The sequence below is a fragment of the Miscanthus floridulus genome, chromosome 14, assembly GCF_019320115.1.
Source record: "Miscanthus floridulus cultivar M001 chromosome 14, ASM1932011v1, whole genome shotgun sequence".
Classification (NCBI taxonomy): Eukaryota; Viridiplantae; Streptophyta; class Magnoliopsida; order Poales; family Poaceae; genus Miscanthus; species Miscanthus floridulus.
In genome coordinates, this window is record NC_089593.1 from 68,077,131 (window position 1) to 68,083,130 (window position 6,000).

The window sequence follows — 6,000 nt, forward strand, 5'->3', positions numbered from 1 at the left end:
TCGGGGATTGGAAGTTTCCCGCTGCCAAATCTCGAATCCGCATATACAGACAAAATTAAACAGGGGCCATGGTTTTTACAGGCTACGATAAAAGGAAGTCATATTAAAAGTTTCCTAACAGGAATGGGCATACATGCTCTATATTACACGCACATCAGGTACCTAGGACAACACGCTCAGTCGTCATATGTCCATGTCAATCAAGGCATCTTCCTCTTCACCATCAGACCCAGCACCAGTTAAGAAGCCATCTCCTGATAATTTACTGCGTTAAAAGAAGAATGTCATTAATTCATTATTGACTATCTTGTGTTCCCTGTCAGAACCTTGCATCTCGAAGCAAGCACCTACCTAGTGCAGTAACAACGAAAGCTCACAACTCGTTTCAGCTTCCTATTGTAGAAGTAGTTGAACGACCATCTACAAGAAAAGGTTAGTATCCATATTACAAGGATGATTTAGATGCATAAGCTAACCATCACAGTCCTATCTTAGTTCACTCGAACATACATGGCCCCTTTCTCTAGAACTGGATCTGCATCAGAGTCTGGGTTATAGCTGTAGATGTCACACTCTCTGATTTTGATAACCTGAAACATAAGGAGTAAACATAAAATAGAAGTGTTGATATTGCCTCATTAAAAACTTTATATGAGAAACCCAAAGAGAAAAAAACTCGTACAAAGAAAAGAGTGTAATATAATGTTTGCAACAAGTTATTAATCAGAGAGACTCTCTCCCTGATACTAGCAAACCTTGAAGTAAATTCATACCAATACATTCAACACATAAGAAATGTGGAGTACGGTAGATTTTGTGAATATCTCTGCAAGATTATCACAAGACTTAGTTTGCAAATGTTCATATGCCCATATAACCTATGTAACAGAACCATCTTAGTGCAAAAATATTGCATTAAGTATAACTTATCTTCATCTACGCAACACAAGTTGCATTACCTCTTATAGATAATGACCATTGATTCAATCACCACCACATAACTTCAGTATGTGATGTATCATTCTGTCAAGCTACACACATTCATGTGAAGCCTTGTAAAATACAGTATCAGAATGATTGGTGGAAATGACCACCGATGTCTATTTAAAGACTACCACAAAATGGTCTATCCACATGTACACTAAGCCTTTTTAACGATCTAGAATCGGGGATCCAATAGATAAACATAATCATTATATCCAACCGGATCATGGGTTCTTCCAAACGAACACACCAAGATCACTTGTGCTATTAAGATATCAAAAGATATTCTTAATTTTAATCAACCAATATTTGGTAGGAGTAGCGCTGCTAATAGATAGCAAATCATTGCAAAACTAATATCCGGTCGGGAACTTTTGCAAGATATGTTAGCGCATCAATAGCACGGAGATAATGGACCACATGTCCCAATATCTCATCTCAATCACTATGGCATAAAATAATTTTCCTCTATCATGAGGTAGAACAACCATATGATACCTTCATATTGAATCACTCAATATGATCTGGATATCGATAGCTTTTGTACAAAATCCTGAGAGAAGATGCTTGGATAATAAACACAAAATAAAATTTTGGTTTAGTCCGTATCTTCAATCTCAAACTCCATCTTTGGATTACTACGTGTCATTAACATGTGTTCATCACCTATGATGTCAAGATTATTGACCATCATATACCACTATGAAATCCAATCAAGGACTTCAAAATGAACACCACTTGTAATGTCGATAGAATATCATCGGCAGTCCTCCGAGGGGCATCCCACGAAGGTAGATTGATCGGTAGAGGTGCGTGTAATCAAGAACAAGAAGGTAACAAAGACACAAGAGTTAGACAGGTTTGGGCCGTCAGCACGACGTAATACCCTAGTCATGTGGCCTGTTGGATTGTATTGGCTTTGTATGAAATTGCATGTGTTTGGAGGGGGTCCCTACCCGCCTTATATAGTCTAGGGGGCAGAGTTACAGTCGGTTAGATAACAGGAAAGTAATAACATATTATAGGAATCATGGGATCGGTCGTATCCTAACAGATCTCGTAGTATCTTCAGGATATCTTCCCGATGTCTTGCGGGGCACGTCGAGCAGCGCCATACTCCACAAGGCTTCGTCTTGTGGGCTGGATCGCCCTTGGGAGCGCAGCCCATGTAGTTTTCCATGGGTATCCGGGGTCATACCCCCCACAGCTAGTCCCCGAGCGCCTTGTATCCGCTGTGCAACGCCGTCTTGAGCTTTGTCCGAGCAGGTGTGAACAAAGCCGAGCAGTCAGACTTATGGTCCGACCACCATACTGAGTCACCGAGTAGTTGTGAACCATCGCCGAGCAGTGTATCCCAAGTAAGGCTTGCCATAAGGATGTAAGGAGCTCAAGTTCGAAATCGAAAATTTCCTCGCAGTGGACCAAGTGTGCCCACTTAGATTCCGACCACGAGAAAAGAAGATAGTGTTCTTCAACTTCAGGAGGCGTGGAGTCTTCTAGATTAAAGCAAACACACTCACCGCAAGGTGAAGTGTGCCCACTTTGTCCCCGAGCCTAATAGTAGGTGACATAGTCACATGGTGCCAGGGTCCAAAGTAGAAGAAAAGCAGAAGACAAGCCGAGTAGGAAGCCAGTCCTCGGGCGGAGCCCTGAAAATAGAGAAACACATTCACCGCAAGGTGAAGTGTGCCCACTTAGTCCCCGAGCCTGACAGTAGGTGACGTGGTCACGTGGTGCCAGGGTCAGAAACAACAGTAAACAGAAGAAAGTCCCCAGTGTGGTGAGGAACCAAGTCGTTGTGATGACACAGTCCCTGAGCCACAAGTGGAAATCTTGGAGAAATCAAATTGTGGAGAAAAAAACGGAGTAATGGATGTACAGTAGAAGCTACTGAGCCTTAATGATATTTACGGAGAAGTCAACGAATATCCGGTGTGTAGTAACAAGTTGCGGCAGAAAAATGGGCGATATGGGCTGCAATTGCATGGAAGCCTATATAACGGCCTAGCACTCTGCTTCGGTGAATTCGGAAAGGTGCAAATCATGGTGCGATTTCCCAAAAACCCTGGAATGCGAAAAGTGGGTACGTTTTCTTTATAACTGCACCGCCGCGCTCCGCGCTCCCACCTTTGCCACTTCACCACTTCATCTTCCTCCTTAGCCTTTGTGCTCCCCATCCACATTCACATGCGCTTCCGCCACCAATCCCAATCCAGATTTGAGAGATGGCGCCAAAGAGGGGAGGTGGTAACCCGAAGAAGGCAGCCGTCGGGAAGAGTCGTGACAAAGAGTGGGTACCATCCCTGATGGGGGGGATGGAGCTCAACGAGATGGTGGCAGCGGGTGTTCTCCCTAAGCGAGTCACCGCCGGATGGCGTCCGACCAATGGCGACCCCTACCTAATGCCGCACACCGACGAAGTCGTAGTATTTGAAGATTATTTCTATCGTGGATTTGGAATTCATGTTCTTCCTTTCTTGCGTGATCTACTGGAGTATTGGGGAGTGATCCTGTGCAATCTGCATCCCAACACCATCTTGCACATCTCTTTTTTTATCCATTTTTGTGAGGCATATCTCGGCATTCTTCCCCACTTTAACCTCTTCCGACACCTGTTCTGACTGAAGAAGAAGGGCGGAGGCGGTTCCAGAGTGGTTGACGGAGTGTATCTGCATCTCTGCGATAGGATGGCAGGTGAGTACATTACAGTGCTGCTGAATAAATCGCTGAAGGGGTGGAACACCAGGTGGTTCTACATGAAGCAGAGTCACCCAGCCATCAGATACGACGTCGACCAGGTTCCGAAGAACCAGAGGAGCTGGTCAGAGAAACCGACCAGCGGTAATATGGATCAGGTGTAGGAGCTCCTCGATCTGATGAGAGGCATGAAGATGAACGGAGTAGCGGTGGTGGTCAGCTTCATAGTGCGTCGCACCCAACCCTACAAGGAGAGGGCCCACATGGGCTTTGACTTCAAGGGGGACACCAATGACACCCGGGAGGGGACAGAGAGGCTGACGAAGGAGGCCATGCTTCGCCAGGCCATTGAACTGTTCGCTCCCAATGCACCGTACAGCATGCTAGGGCAGCCAAAACCCTTCAACTACATGAACCCACCTCCTCGGGTAAAAATCTTGACTATTGGCCCTGGTTTTTTTTGTATCCCGTATCGGCACCGAGCACTGAGCTGATTATCTTGTTGAAAGATACATTTGCAGGAACGGGCAGCATACTTTTCGTGCATACCGAGGAGCGACTGGCCGAAGGCAGTGGACGCCCGACCAACCACTCAGCCAGAGGAAGGTGCCGTCAGTGCATCATCGGAGTCCAAAGATGAAGGTGTTGGTCGGAAGGAGAGTCTCCCCTAGGTGTCGGAGAAGGTTTGGGGGGAAAGGGCGGCGACAGATGAGCCGGCCCAAAAGAAAAGGAAGACGACAGGAGTAGCTGCCTGGTCAGGCGACATCTCGCTTGGCGGTAATCAGACCACTCAGACACAGAGGGCGGTGGTGTCCGAGTGGTCAAACGATGATCGGGCTCTAGTAGCTCCTCCCCAGAGCACTGAGGCACCACCGCGCGACACGCGCGTGGAGGTGCAACCGGAGGGAGGGGAAGGGGTCCCCGAGCAGCAGGCGGAGAAGACATCAATAGTGGGGCCACGCCTTCAGCCTAGGACATGCGGGTTGACCCTAGAGTGGTGCCTAGGTGCTCGGGGAGGCCGCGCTAGTTCAGGACCGTCTACCGAGAAGCCGTCGTGTAAGTGTTCTTGCCTTGGAATCATTTACTGTCCGATCTTTATAGCTGCGGTGATTGACGAGCTGATTTGATGCAGATCGGGGCACGTGGAGGATCTAAATCCTTCTGGCTAGACTAGCGAGCAGCCGAGGGCTACTCCCGGCGCGGAGACCATGCCGGCAGGCTCCATCCCGGAGTCCCTAGGTGCTCCACGGGCTAGGAGGAGTCGACCACCGCTGCCGGTGAAGTTGGCGGCGGAGAATAGTTAGCGACAATGGTGGACGTGTCTACGGTGACGCCAGGGACAACTGCGGGAGCCGCTGGGTCTTCCGAGGCAGAAGCTGGAGTTGTCGACGTCTTGCTAGAGTCTGGGGCGGATAGGCTGGTGGTGCCGGAGGAGCAGGCTGCACTCCCAGAGATGTCGGAGGGTGTGGTCGGACACTCTGTGCATCCACCGAGTCCCTAGGTGGCACCACCAGCTGTGGATGAAGAGGACGAAGTGGAGGAGATTGAGCATGAGGAATCATGACCTCAAGCCATCCGGATCCTCTGCAAGCAGTGGGATGAAGTGGTGGTCGTGGAAGAGGAGGACACCACCAGGGAAGTGAGGAGACTGGAGTCCACCCTTTCCACAGCCATGAAGCATATCAAGGTTAGTATTGGGTCGATAATGTCTATCATTGGCATTGGAGATTGGAGTTCTTTATAACCTTGATGCTATTGCAAGGCATAGCGTGAACCGCCGAACAATGGCGACATCTAATCAAGAGGATGGAGCCCCTTACCGAGGAGAACACCAAGCTGAAAGAGGCTATGAAGCTGATGGAGAAAAACATCCAGAGGGCCCAGCGTGAACGAGATCTTACCGAATCAAACGCGAGGGATCTAGAGTACCAGAAGGGTGCTTTATCCGAGCAGCTGGCGATCATGTCCGAGTAGTTGAGGTGCAACTCCTAGTAGCTAGAGCGCAACTCTGAGCAGCTGAGAAGCATCTCTAAGTAGAAGAAAGGTACTATGGATCAGTGAACTTGTTCTATATTGCTGAATAGCTTTAATGTTGCTGACGATCGTCACTTTTGTAGAGCAAGATGTGGAGCTCGGCCAGTTGTGCTAGGTCATCAGTCAGCTCTAGGAGGAGAAGGGAAGGCATCTGGGCGAGCGAAGAAACTATCCAAGGAACTGAAAGGTGAGTAGTGCGTGGTCAGAGTTATTGCTAAAGTGACTTCTTTGTTTGACGGAACCTCTCGGTGCCTGCAGAATACCACCAAAGGACCAGGGTGTAGT